The following is a 15,689-nucleotide window of genomic DNA, read 5'->3' on the forward strand; positions in this document are numbered from 1 at the left end:
TGTGTTGTTGTGAGCATTTCAGGATTGGCTTCCTTGCTAACCTTCTCCAGCCACCATCCTAATGTTCTACAAAAACACCTCGAAATGTTTCATAAAAGGAGAGGTCTTATCTGTTCTGGTGACATCTTGTTTGCTAACATGTCAGTTCTAGTCTTAGAGATCCTAGATCATTTCTGATCCTGGCCCTGTCTCTGCTTGTCTATATCTCTTTGTTCCTCCACATATCACCTCTCAGCCTCTGTCATAATTTCTGTTCAGCCTTCTCCATCGGCCTATCACCCCTCCTCACCTAAATCTACCTATCATGCTCCAGCCCGACCCCTTCCCTCCATTTCTCTCAGATGCTCCCTGATTCAATGGGTCAGGCAGCATCTGTGGAAGGAAATGAGAAGTAGACATTTTGCATGAAAACCCTGCAGCTGGAGAGGGCTATTTTTCTGTTCCCCAGATGAAGGGTTTTGATGTGAAATGTTGATTTCCTGTTGCTTTCCACAGATGCTGTCTGATCCACTGAGTTCCTCCAGAATGTTGCTTGTTGCTCCAGAATCCTAAATCTGCACCGCATTCCCTCAGTCTCCCTCTACTCCATGTTCTTGTCTTCATCATAGAAACATAGAAATCCTACAGCACAATACAGGCCCTTCAGCCCACAAAGTTGTGCCGACCATGTCCCTATCTTCGAAATTACTAGGGTTACCTATAGCCCTCTATTTCACTAAGCTTCATGTACCTATCCAAAAGCCTCTTAGAAGACCCTATCGTATCCGCCTCCACCACCATTGCTGGCAGCCCATTCCACGCACTCACCACTCTCTGAATAAAAAAGTTACCCCTGACATCTCCTCTGTACCTACTCCCCAGCACCTTAAACCTGTGTCCTCTTGTGGCAACCATTTCAGCCCTGGGAAAAAGCCTTGACACCTTCCACACGATCAATGCCTCTCATCATCTTATACACCATCGATTTAATAAAATCTGGTTTAAGAGCAAGTGTGAAATCTTAATGTAGGTGAGGATTGGAATCCGGAGTTATAATAGGAGTGTGATATGAGGAATTTCTGTCTTTGTTATTGCTAAAGACAGATGGCCGGAAGCAATGGAGAAGGTAACCTATTTAGTCCTATACCAAAGAGATCGTCTGATGATAACGTCAATGAATTTGCAGCCTCTTACTGTCAATAGCTTTTGTACTTAGATATGGCATGGCACGTAATGATGATTGTGATTTATTTGTGGCATTTTTCTTGTTCAGCTGAGACCTTGTATTATCAAATTAGTATCTTGTGTGTCTTTTGCTTGAAGGTTGCAGTAAGATTGGTATCATAGGCTGAGTGGAAGTAGAAGTGATCATAGGCTGGTGTTAATCATGTTTTCATTAAAAAATGCATATTTTGTATATGTTAAGTCAGGTCACTTTCATTGTCATTTCGACCATAACTGCTGATACAGTACATAGTAAAAATGAGACAATGTTTTTTCAGGACCATGGTGTTACATAACACAGTACAAAACTAGACTGAACTACGTAAAAAACAACACAGGAAGAAACTACGCTAGACTACAGACCTACCCAGGACTGCATAAAGTGTACAAAACAGTGTAGGCATTACAATAAATAATAAACAGGACAATAGGGCAAGGTGTCAGTCCAGGCTTCGGGTATTGAGGAGTCAGATAGCTTGGGGGAAGAAACTGTTACATAGTCTGGTCGTGAGAGCCCGAATGCTTTGGTGCCTTTTCCCAGATGGCAGGAAGGAGAAGAGTTTATATGAGGGGTGCATGGGGTCCTTCATAATGCTGCTTGCTTTGCGGATGCAGCGTGTAGTGTAAATATCCGTAATGGTGGGAAGAGAGACCCTGATGATCTTCTCAGCTGACCTCGCTATCTGCTGCAGGGTCTTGCAATCTGAGATGGTGCAATTTCTGAACCAGGCAGTGATGCAGCTGCTCAGGATACTCTCAATACAACCCCTGTAGAATGTGATGAGGATGGGGGGGTGGGAGATGGACTTTCCTCGGCCTTCGCAAAAAGTAGAGATGTTGCTGGGCTTTCTTTGCTATGGAGCTGGTGTTGAGGGACCAGGTGAGATTCTCCACTAGGTGAACACCAGGAAATTTGGTGCTCTTAACTATCTCTACCGAGGAGCCATCGATGTTCATTTGTTCATTTGTTGGAGGGGCGGACTTCCTTGCTGCCACGACATTTTCGGTCTCAAAACGGGCGTAGAAGTTATTCAGCGCATCTGGGAGGGAGGCATCACCTGCACAGTCAGGTGATGTTGTCCTGTAATTGGTGATGTCCTGGATGCCCTTTCACATGCACCGCGTGTCGCCGCTATCCCTGAAGTGGCTGTGGATTCACTGGGTGTGTGCACGCTTTGCCCCTCTGATGGCCGGGAACAGTTTGGCCCTTGCTGTTGATGGGGCTGCCTTGTCGCCTGCTCTGAAGGCAGAGTTCCGGGTCCTCAGCAGCTCACGCACCTCCGCGGTCATCCATGGCTTCTGGTTGGCACGTATAGTGATGGTCTTGGACAGAGTAGCATCATCAATGCACTTGCTGATGTAGCTGGTCACTGATGCCGTGTAGTCCTCTAAGTTGGTAGAGTCGCCATCGGTTGCAGCCTCCCTGAACATGTGCCAGTCAGTGTGCTCAAAGCAGTCTTGAAGAGCAGAGATGGCTCCTGCTGGCCAGGTTTTCACCTGCTTCTGAACAGGTCTGGAGCGCCTGATGAGTGGTCTGTATGTGCTTCCTGTATTTCCTTTCTCCTCCTAAGAAAAATCAACCAGTATGATCTTGGCAGAAGAAACAGCAGAGGCAGTATAATTTACAGACCACAACTTTACAAGGATATGTATGTGCATAGCTTCCCGAAAGTGGAAGGGCAAGTTGAGAAAGGCTTCCTGTGCATGTAGAATCCTGTGTTTCACAAAGAGGGGCAGAAGATGCAAGATCAAGGAAATCATGGTGAATTTTACAAAACACCAGCTTAACCACAGCTGGAGCACTCTGCCCAGAGTGAAACATGACACTTCAGGAGAGGTGTAAAAGCTTCAGAGGGATTGCAAACTGAAATAATTCCAGCAACAAGTGAACTTTGGTTATGTGCGTAGATTGGGGAGGCTGGGGTGATTCTCCTCAGAAAAGGAGTGTGTGCAAGTGGCTTTGAAGGTCATGAGGGATATTGATGCACCATCAATAACACTCGGAGACGTGAGGTGAGAAATAGGCTTTTATTAGCTGGAAGAGAGCACTTTCAGCAGCAAGAGACCATCACACAACATCCTGGAGACTGAGGGAGGAGCAGTGCCTCCAATCGCCTTTATTCAGGGGTCTGTGGGAGGAGCCACAGGAGCAGTCAGCAGAGGGGCGTGTCCAGACAGGTATATGTAGTTCACCACAGATATAGAAAGAGTGAGAGAGAAATTGTTCTCATTGGCGGAAAGGTCAAGAGCTTGAGCTTGCAGAATGTCAAAAAGATTTGTGACAAGGGAAATTTCTGTCGCTCAGCAACATTGCTGAAGGTAGGAGTGAAGCAGATATGATCATAACAATAAATGGCTTCTTATGCTTTTTTCTGTTACTGGTGAATATCTACAAAGAAGAATTCACAATGCTATGGAGAAAGTGTGGACTAGCGGATTCTCTTTACCTGGAGCTGGCCTGAACCACTCCTGAATTCTAAAATGGACTCAAATCTGTGATTACAGGTAAGACAGATCGCACGAGTCCTGGAACTTTCCAGTGAAAAAATTGTATTGGAGCCTAATTCATTAGTGACCTTACTGAATGCAGTTAGATGATTAGCAATTAGGAAACGATGAGAAAGCAGATTGAAGCTGACAACAGATTAGACAGGGATCATGAGAGGGTGCAGCTCAAACAAAACAAATAATAAATTTCTCAGAATTTATTTTCACTGTACTCTCTCATGATTTGTAGTCGACTTCTGTATTAGGTAGTCACTTTTCTTCCTTTTTGATGCCATTTTTTTAAAAGAGGATTTTTATTTTCTTTCTAAAATGACTGATCTCTAAGGTATACCAGGTCAACTTTTTCTATGTTTTAATAGGCAGTAGTGTTTCATAATTTGGCACAACACAGAAATGTGCCCATTGGCCCATCGCATGCATGCCAGCCTTTCTAGACAACAATATTGATCATGCTTGCCTTCCTGCACTAGGACCCTTTCCTTCTTTGCCCCGCCTATGTAAGTGCCTGTCTAACTGTTTCTTAAATGTATTAACTGTATGCAAATCCACCATCACCTCTGGCATGAAGTGCTACACCTGCCCCCATACTTCTTCCCTCACCATCATCCTAGGCCCCAGACAGTCCTTTCAGGTGAGGCACCACTTCACCTGCGAGTCAGTTGGGGTGTTTATACTGTATCCGGTGCTCCCAATTTGGTCATTTATACATTGGGGAGACCCGCCACAGACTGGGAGACCGTTGCACCAAACTCCAGCGCTCAGTCCTCCAGCAGTGGCGGGATCTCCCTGTGGCCACACACTTCAATTCCACAGACCACTCCCACTCCGACATGTCTGTCCATGGCCTCCTCTACCGTCAAGATGAGGCCACACACAGGTCGATGGAGCAATACCTTATCTCCCGCCTATGTAGCCTCCTTCCTGCCGGCATGAACATCCAACTCACTGTTGATACCCTGCCCCCCATTCACCCCATCCCTATCTATAATTTTAGTCTGGTTCTCCTTCTCTCTCTTTTCCCCCCTCAATATAATCTCCCCCCAGCCCTACCTTTCTTTCTCCTTTATTTCCCATAATTCTCCACCCTCCCCCTAGCCCATTTCCCTTCAGCCTATCACTTCCCAGCTCTCTACTTCATCCCTCCCCCCACTTCTTATACCCCCTCGACCATCCCATGTTACTTCACTCCTGATGAAGGGTTTCAGCCCGAAACGTCACCACTACCTCCTCCCATAGATGCTGTCTGGCCTGCTGAGTTCTGCCAGCATTTTGTGTTTTTATTTATTTCCAGCATCTGCAGATTCACTCATGTTGCCTTTGAAATTACCTCTGGCAGTGTGTTTCAGATCTGCAAAATAAGTACCCCTTAGCTCCCCTTCAAAACTTACTTCTCACCTTAAAACTATGCCCTTGGTCTTGATACGTGAATTTGATAGAGTCCATAGACAATCGTTAAATTCAGGGGTTCCAACCTTTTTTTATGCCATGGACCCCAACCATTAACTGAGGGTTTGTGGACCCCAGGTTGGGAACCCTTGGTTTAAGTCTTTGCTGCATTTATTTGTTGGGAAATTTCTCTTCATTCAGCTTCCAATGGCAAAACAAAACTGTCAAATCTGAGACGGTGAACAATTCAGAGAGATATCTGTGAGGTAAGAGTCAGGTGACATATTCATATAATGTCACAGCTTCTAATCAGTAGAACCAGAGATACTTCGATTGATGTTACTGAAAGAGTGGAGGTTGCCATACCAATGTGCTGAAACCAAGGGCTATGGAGAAATATGCCTACTTTGAGAAAAATGCAGGCAATTCGAATTCACTTGCTATTTAAAATTATGATACTGATTTACAATTGATCTAAAAAAAACTTTCTGAAGAGTGGGACAGCATTATAAGGATAAACACCTCACTCAATGTACTGATATTTCCATTTTTATTAGGGCATTCTTTATAATTTCTTTCGTGGTCATAAATTTATACAGCACTGAAATAGATCCTCTGGCAACAAAGTCACCTTCCCGAGCTAGCGCATTAAACTCATTTCCCTTGAAACCTTCCTTATCCCGTCCAAACGTCTTTTGTGTTGTAAATGTACCTGCCTCTACCACTTCTTCTGGCAGCTCATTGCATTTACCCACCACCCTCAAGGTGAAAAGACTCCCTTACCCCACGGAAGAAGACTATCTATGCCCATTATCATTCTATATGCACCTGTTAAGTCACCTCTCAGCCTCTTTTGCTCCAGGGAAAACCATCCTGGTTTATGCAGTCTCTCATTACTCAGGCCTTTTGGTCCCAACAACATCTGTTCTGCACACTCTCCAGTTTAATCTCATCCATCCTATAGTGTGGTGACACAATATTTCCAAATGTGATCTAACCAATGTTTTGTAAGGTTGCAACACCCTATCCCAACTCTTATATTCTAAGTCCTGCCCTTTGCAGTAAATCATGCCATCAGCCTTTCTCACCACCCTATACACCTGTATTGCCCCTTACAGAGAAGCATGAACTTAACCCCTTAGTCTTTCTGTTCAACAACACTCCTTAATGCCCTACCAGTTTGACTTCTCAAACTGCATCACCTTGTACTTGTCAGGATTAAATTCCATTTGCCAGTGTCCCACCAAATTTCCAACTGGCCTGAGTGGTTTCAAGTTAGGAAAAGGGGAAGTACAACGAGATCTGGGTGCCCCTGTTCATCAGTCACTGAAAGTAAGCATGCAGGTACAGCAGGCATCTTGGCCTTCATAACAAGGGGAGTTGAGTATAGGAGCAAAGAGGTCCTTCTGCAGTTGTACAGGGCTCTGGTGAGACCACACCTGGAGTATTGTGTTCAGTTTTGGTCTCCAAATTTGAGGAAGGACATTTTTGCTATTGAGGGAGTGCAGCGTAGGTTCACGAGGTTGATTCCTTGGATGGCAGGACTGTCATATGTTGAAAAATTGGAGTGTCTGGGCTTGTATACACTGGAATTTAGAAGGATGAGAGGGGATCTGATTGAAACATATAAGAATATTAAGGGATTGGACATGCTAGAGGCAAGAAACATGTTCCTGATGTTGGGGGGGAGTCCAGAACTGGAGGGGTTTAAGAATAAGGGATAGGCCATTTAGAACAGAGTTCAGGAAAAACCTTTTCACCAGAGAGTTGTGGATCTATGGAATGCTCTGCCTCAGAAGGCAGTGGAGGCCAATTCTCTGGATGCTTTCAAGAGAGAGTTAGATAGAGCTCTTAAAGATAGCAGAGTCAAGGGATATGGGGAGAAGGCAGGAATGGGGTACTGATTGTGGATGATCAGCCATGATCACGTTGAATGGCGGTGCTGGCTCAAAGGGCTGAATGGCCTACTCCTGCATCTATTGTCTATAGTCTATTACCTATATCCTGCTGTAGACTTAAACAACCTTCCACCTCATTGACAACATCACAGCATTATTCACATCATCCACAAATTGAATAGTCATACCCCCACGTTCACATCCAAATCGTTAATATAAGCCACAGTCATTAAAGTCTCAGCACCAACCCCTGTGGTACATCAGGATGCAGAAGAGATTCACCAGGATGCTGACTGGAACGGAAGGCTGTTGTCATAAAGAGAGACTGGATAGTTTGGATTTATTACCACAGGAACACAAGAGGCTTATAGGTGTTTATAAAATTACAAGTGGCACAGACAGGACAGACAGTCGGGATCATTTTTCTCTGAGGCAAGTGAGTAGAACCGGAGGACACAGAATTTAAGGTGAGAGGGAAGGAATAAATAAATGCCGCAGTCAGCACAAATGACAGAGAACGGAAAGGCCTGTTTCTATGCAGTACCATTCTACAATCTCATCAGGTCCAAGGGATTTATCCACTCCGATGTGTTCCAGGACATTTAACAACTCAACTTTTTAATAACTACATGATCTTGACAATATATCTTTCCCTGAAAGTCCTCCAGGTCCTTCTCCTTGGTGAGTACAGACAGGAGTACTTATTCACGGTGTCACCCAAATCCCCCGACACATAGTTTGCCCTTTTGGCTCCTCAAAGGATCCATTCATTCCCTAGCTACCCTCTTGCTTCATTCTTACTTAAAGAATGACTGGTTATTCTCCTTAATCTAACCTACTACAACGGCTAAAAATTCATGACCTCCATCTGCCCTTCTGATTTCCCTCTTGGGTATTTAAAAAAAGAATCACTGAACAGGTAGCTTGAGTTAATGCATGAAAGTTGCTATCACCACACAAAAGATTTGTTAATAAGTGAGTGTGGCATACAAAGAAGAACAGAGAATTTCACATCAGCTGAAAATAAATCTAATCAGGAGATTCCTCCAGTGGTACTGTCGGCTGGGATAGCTGATGAATTTGATATAATTTGGTCACTTTAGCCTCATATGCAAGAGTCAGCTGAGGCCTACTGCTGATAATTAAAAGCTGCTAATGTGCCCCTTTCAAACATGGGCAGGAGCGGAGTTGCTTGTGTTACCCAGACTTTGCAATTGATATTGTACCGGCAAGCTGCTCTGCTGTGTGGGACTGGCGTCCAAAGAGGTAGAGCAACAGAGAAAACTTCAAAGAAAAATCTTGGAGGAAGAAGAAATAATATTGCCGTTACATTGGTTTTATTTATGCCTTGTAACAGCATAATAGTTATCTTGGAACCCAGTTCAAAAGTTAACCTCATAATTCCTGTGATCTAACGCAATTCACACGCAGAAAGCTGTCTTACACCTGAGAATTATTTTTGATAAACGGGATCTCATCTCTTCAGAGTTAATTTAAAGATGTATATTGCTGTCACAACAATATGAAAGAGTTTTAGTTATCATTGTGTGAACCATGAACTATATTCAGCCCTGTGTTTCTCTATCAGAGAACAGTGGGATTCTAGGAACTATTAAATGCTGAGCTAATTCTGAGACGGAGGTAAAGCCAAAGGCTGAGCCAACCCCCACTAGTCTCGCTCATCTCCTAGCAACTGACTCACAGCAGCATCAGCACTGACCTTAGAGCAATTTGCCTGGCAGCCTCAAAGTGGCATGAAATGATAAAGTGGTTTCTGTGGCAAATGGAGAAACAATGGAGATTAATATTTTTTAAATAATATCTTCATTGAGCAAGCTTTGTTTCACACAATATTAGTCAGCTGGATGAAGCTGACAAATCTCAAAGCATGTACACGCAATTGAGAACAGCCTTGTAAGTGCTGATCATAAACACATAACTGGTGCTGCTTAATAACTCTATGAAAAACGTAATGATCTAAAGTTAAAATTAATAACCATGGTTAATCCAATACACGATTTCAAATTGTAAGACTGGTAAATTGTTTTATTATTGTTACATGTACCAGGGTACAGTGAAAACCTGGTTTTGCCTACTATTCACACAGAAGGATTCATTACAATGGTGCATTGAGATAGTCCAAGGTAAACCAATAATAGTGTGCACAGCAACTTGTTGCAATTACAGAGAAAGTGCACAGCAGGCAGACAATGCGCAAGGTCATAGCGAGATAGATTGAATCAGTATTTAAATTAGGTCTATTATCATTGACAGATGTGAAATATATTGTTTTGTGGCAGCAATACATAAAATACTATAAATACAATAAATCATATCTACATATAAACATATATTTCTTTTCAAATAAATAAGTGGTATTGTTCATAGACCATTCAGAAATTTGGTGAACAGAGGGGAAGAAGCTGTTTCTAAGATGTGTTCTTTTAGCCTCCTGTTCCTCCCCTCTGAGCAGAGGCCATGTTCTAGGTGGTAGGCTTGCTCAATGATGGTTGCTATCTTTCTGAGTCATTGCCTTCTGAAGATGTCCTTGATAGTGGGGACACTGGTCCTCATGATGAGCTGGCTGAGTTTACAATCACCTGCAGCTTTTTCTGATCCTGTGCAGTGACCCCTCCATACCAGGTGGTGATGCAACCGTTGGAATACTCTTGATGGCAAATTCTCTAGATCCCTTGGTGACATACCAAATCTCCTCAAACTCCTAATGAAATATAAGCACCAGCATGCCTTCTTCATGATTGCATCAAATATGCTGGGCTCTAGGTAGATCTTCAGAGCTGTTGACAGCCAGAAACTTCAAGCTGCTCACACTCAGCACTGGTGACCTCTTGATGAGGACTGGCATGTGTTCCCTTGATCACCCCTTCCTGATCCACTTGGTTTTACTGATGTTGAGTGCAAGTTAGTTGTTGTGACACCACTCAAGCAGCTGTCCTATCTCACTCCTGTACATCTCCTTGTCACCATCGGAGATTCTGTCAATAACAGTTGTATCCTTGGTGAACTTATGGCTGGTGTTCGTGATTTTCAAATCAAGAGTCCACTTTATCAGTCCGAGGAACTGTTGAGTGGTGTTATTACAGTGGATAAAAGTTGTCCTTGAGCCTGGCAGCACTTACTTTTATGCTTTTGTAACTTCTTACCGATGGAAAGGGGAAGAAGAGAGTATATTTAGAGTGACTGGGGTCTTTGACTATGCGGGCTGCGTTAGTGAGGCTGTGAGAAGTCTACACAGAGATCATGGAGAGCAGTATTATTTCCGTGACGTGCTTAGCTGTATCCACAAATCTCTACAATATCTTGTGTTCATTGGTAGAGCAGTTGCCACATTGAGCAATTTATCATCTCCAGAGGGTGCTTTCAATGATGCATCAGTAATAATTGGTGAGGGTCAAAGTGGATATGCTGAACTGTTTGCCTTCTGAGGAAGAAGAGGCAAAGTTGAACTTTCTTGACCTTAGCATGAATGTGATTGGACCAGGTCAGGCTATCAGTGATGTTCACTCCTAGGAACTTGAAGATCTCAACCCTCTCAACCTCAGAACCTTTGATATAAGCAGGAGCACGTGCTCTACCCTCCTTCCTGAAATCAATGATCGACTGTTTTGTTTTGCTAACATTGAATGAAAGGTTATTGTCATGCTTCCATGTTAGTAGATCAATTACATTTTTGACTACATGTAACTAACTAGTTAATCAATTATAACCTTCAGATGCCATCAGAGACATCAGTATTTCAGTTTTAAATAATGGATACATTTCTTTCTCTAGCAAAGGCTTCAGAAAAGTCTGAAATGAGCAAATATTTTCTTGCCACAAGCAAATGCAGTACATTGTCACCTGTCGTTTGACTGAACAAGTTGTTTTGGGTAACTGATAGATGTGTTTGACATCCTCAACATCATAAATTTATCAGAACATGGTGAAAACAAATTAGGTAATACTTACATTACTAAACAAGCAAACAAAGTGTCTTCATTATGATTCAGAGATAAATCCCAAATCCTAGTATGGTCATTTGGGAGTCATAGTCAGATAATAAATAAATCCGGAACATCAATGCTATAAAATTCTGTAGTCAAAATGCATTGATCTCACTTGAGTATTTCAAGGAAAGAAATAATTATCCCAGTGTATGTGTGAGTCCAGATGCTCAGCATTGTGAATGACCCTTGGAGCCCTCTGAAACAGTAGAGCTATTTGTTGAGTACAAGGGCAATCATGGGAATGGCCTTTTTCCTGACAACCGCATCTGGTGAATTAATTCTTTTTAACTTCTGCTGTGGATGACATTTAAGCAGTGAACAGAAGGAAGAGAATCCGAGGACATTCCCCTTACTTGAGAAAGGTGTTGCTTGCATGAGCACACCAAAGGCAGAGCTGAAGCATCTGAAACTGTATATGGTTAAGAATTGTTGAATGGATGATCCATCCTGTATATTCCCAGCACTCCCCCACCAATACAGCCAGTGTTCAGCCAATTCTATTCACTCCATGTGATGTCAACAAAAGCAGAGAACACTGGATAGGGTAAGGATGATGGTAGCAGATAACATCTCAGCAGTTAAAATGATTTATTAACGACCTTCTCTCTTGAGGCTATTTCTCAGAAACGGCCTGACCCATTCTGATTAAATCAGAAAGCTGATTGTTTCAAGTCAACTTTTCAACGTAGAAGCATCAATTTTTTGCAATGTAGCTAATCCAATAGGTATTTGCTCACAGGATTATAATCACTCGTGGTGTGTCTGTAGGAAATGAATTTGTAACATGCAGCTCTATGGCGTCAGAAAGATTACCTCTACAAACTTCTTTCAAGATGACAATGCACCTATATTTTCAGGATTAGTTTTCACCACCACTGCATTTTGGCTTTAGACGGCAAACTGTAAGGTCATAGAAAACATTCAGCTGTATCTTCAACAATAAGTTGTGACGAGTTTCCACCCATGCATGATTCTTGAATTTGAATTGACATTATTTCTTACATCCTTCACATTCATGAGGAGCAAAAATCTTTCCGTCTAAATGTGCAATGTGCAATTGTAGTAATTTATAATAATTTGTAATAAATAGAACAGTCAATGGATTATAGAGAACACTCAAATCAGCATGAATTAATCAGTCTGATGCCCTAGTGGAAGAAGTTGTCCCAGAGCCTGTTGGTCCTGGCTTTTATGCTGTGGTACCATTTCCCAGATGGTAGTAGCTAGAATAGACTGTGGTTGGGGTGACTTGGGTCCCCAATGATCCTTTGGGCCTTTTTTCACAACTGTCTTTGTAAATGTCCTGAATCATGGGAGGTTCACTAATATAGATGTGCTGGGCTGTCCGCACCACTCTCTGCAGAGCCTGCCATTGAGGGAAGTACAGTTCCCATACCTGTCAATGATGCAGCCAGTCAGGATGCTCTCAATTGTGCCCCTGTAGAAAGTTCTTAGGATTTGGGGGCCCAGACCAAACTTCCTCAACCATCTGAGGTGAAGGAGGCATTGCTGTGCCTTTTTCACCACACAGCTGGTGTGTACAGATCACGTGAGATCCTCGGTGATGGTTATGCCGAGGAACTTAAAGCTGTTCACCCTCTCAACCCCAGATCCATTGATGTCAACAGGTGTTAGCCCATCTCCACTCCACAACCAGCTCCTTTGTTTTCGTGACATTGAGGGAGAGGTTGTTTTCTTGACACCACCATGTCAGAGAGATTAACTTCTTCCCTTTAGGCCACCTCGTTATTGTTTGAGATAAGGCCAATCAATGTAGTGTTGTTGGCAAATTTAATTAGCAGGTCATGGTCAAGGTGGTACTTAGCAAAAGGAAACATTGCTTAATTTGAAACTCGAGATTCTACACATCCCTGAAAACCCAGAGTAACACATGCAATATACTGGAAGAACTCAGCAGGTCGGGCAGCACCTATGGAAATGAGTGAACAGTCGATGCTTTGGGTCAAGACCCTTTATCATTGCTTAACTTGATCTGACTGACTCCTGTAGAACTGCTGCCTTCTTGCATAGATCAAGTCAAGTTAAATTTATTGTCATGTGCACAAGCGCAGTGAGGTGCAGATACAAAGATAAGCTTGCTTGGAGCAGCATCACAAACACATACTTCATTTGTGTTACAGAGTCATAGAACACTACAGCATAGAAACAGGCCCTTTGGCCCACCTAGTCCATGCCAACCTGTTAAGCTGCCTAGTCCCGTTGACCTCCACCCAGATGATTGCTCTTAATACCTCCCCCATCCACGTACCTATCCAAATATCTCTTGAATGTTGATATCGAACCCTCATCCACTACTTACGCTGGCAGCTCATTCCACACTCTCACCACCCTCTGAGTGAAGCAGTTCCCCTCATGATCACCTTAAATATTTTACCTTTTCCCCCTTAACCCACAGCCTCCAGTTGTAGTCTCACCCAACCTCAGTGGAAAAAGCCAGTTTGCATTTACCCTTTCTATGCCTCTCATAATTTTGTCCGCTTCTCATATCTCCTACACTCTGGGGAATAAAGTCCTATCCTGCTCAACCTTTCCCTATAACTCAAGTCCTCTGGTCCTGACAACATCCTTGTAAGTTTTCGCTGTACTTATTCAACCTTATTTAAATCTTTCCTGCAGGTAGGTGACCAAAACTGGACACAATACTCCATATTAGGTCTCAGCAACATTTTATACAGATTTAACATAACACTCTGAACATTGATTTATGAAGGCCAAGGTGCCCAAAGCATTCTTTACAATCCTATCTACCTGTGGCACACCTTCAAGAAATTGTGGATCAATATTTGAAGACCCCTGAGTTCTACCGAACTCCTCAGTGCCCACTGTGTAAGACCTACCTTGTTTGGTCCTTCCAAAGTGCAACACCTCATACTTGTCTGCATTAAATTCCACCTGTCACTTTTTCATTTGGTCTTGATCCTGCTACAAGCTTTAATAGTCACATACAAACAAGCTGGAGGAACTCAGTAGGTCGGGCAGCATCCGTAGAAACAAGCAGTCAACGTTTCGGGCCGAGACCCTTCGTCCGTCCTGATGAAGGGTCTCGGCCGGAAACGTTTTCTACTCGTTTCCACGGATGCTGCCCGACCTGCTGAGTTCCTCCAGCTTGTTTGTACGTGTTGATTGGACCACAGCATCTGCAGTGTACTTTGTGGTAAGCTTTAATAGTGCTCCTCACTGTCCACTACACCCCCAATCTAAGTGTCATCTACAAATTCATTGATCCAGTTAACCACATTATTACCTAGATCATTGAGATGGACAACAAAACAACAATGGACCAATCGCTGTGGCACACCACTAATCACAGGCCTCCAGTGAGAGAAGCCACTATCCACTACTACTCTTTGGCTTTTCCTGCAAAGTTTAATCCAACTTACTGCCTGATCTTGAATGCCAAGTGACAGAACATTCTTGACCAACCTCCCATGTGGGACTTTGTCAAATGCCTTTCTAAAGTCCATGTAGATAATATCCACTGCCTTGCCTACATCAGCTTTCTTGGTAACATCCTCAAAAGACTCGATAAGATTGGCTAGACACCACTCACAAAGCCATGTTGACTATCCCTAATCAGTCCCTGTCTGTCCAAATACTATATATCTGGTTCCCCTTAGAACATCTTCCAATAAATTATTCACTACTGCATCTCTCCTAGGGCCCCTGCAATTTCTGCACTAGCTCGCAGAGGGTTGGTGGGAGTATTTTATCAGGTTTTGGGGATTTCTCTATCCTAATTTGCCCCCAGACAAAAAACACGTCCTCCTCTGTAAACCATCCAGGACCTCATTGCTGCTTTATTGCTGTTGTTGTTTCTTTCCGCACCTTGTGGTGCATCGGGCAGCAACCCTGCCATTTCTGTAGCATTTTTGTTTGTTCTTCATGAGGCCAAGTTGTTTGCTTGATGCTGAACCCAGCACGGTTGGAAAGTGTGCAGGGAGCCAGCCGGATTAGAACCCATGACCACTCGCCTTGAAGTCCGGTGTGGATGCCACTACACCACCAACATGGCTTCACTGCTACATTGCCTCACTTCCGTTTACTTTGTGTCTGTCTCACGACTAAGTACAGGTGCAAAAAAAAAATCCACTGAAAATCTTCCCACATCTCTTTTGGCTCCATGCATAGATGACCATTCTGATCTTCTACAGGACCAATTTTGTCCCTTTCTTTCCTTTTCCCTTAATGTATCTGTAGAGACCCTGGATTCTCCACTTGTCTGCTAGAGTAACCTCATGCCTTCTTTTTGCCCTTCTTAAGCATTCTGTTGCATTTCTTACTCTCCTTAATTACCTCATTTGTTCCTTCCTGCCGATATGTGCTGTGCACCTCTTTCTCTTTCTTAACCCAGGCCTCAATATCTCTCAAAAACCAAGTTTCCCTAAATCTGTTCTAAACCTTTTATTCTGACAGGGACATCAAACTCCATACTCTCAAAACTTCACATTTTGAAGGCCTCCCACTTACCAGGTGCACCTTTGCCAGAAAACATCCTGTCCCAATCTATAATTGTCAGATCCTGTCTGATACCATCAAAATTGACTTTTCTCCACTTCAGAATCTCAATCCGAGGACCAGACCTATCCTTCTCTATAATTATCTTGAACGTGATGGCATTGTGATCACTAGATGCAAAGTGATCCCCCACACAGACTTCTGTCACCTA

The sequence above is a fragment of the Hypanus sabinus genome, chromosome 10 (genome assembly GCF_030144855.1).
Source record: "Hypanus sabinus isolate sHypSab1 chromosome 10, sHypSab1.hap1, whole genome shotgun sequence".
Taxonomy (NCBI): Eukaryota; Metazoa; Chordata; class Chondrichthyes; order Myliobatiformes; family Dasyatidae; genus Hypanus; species Hypanus sabinus.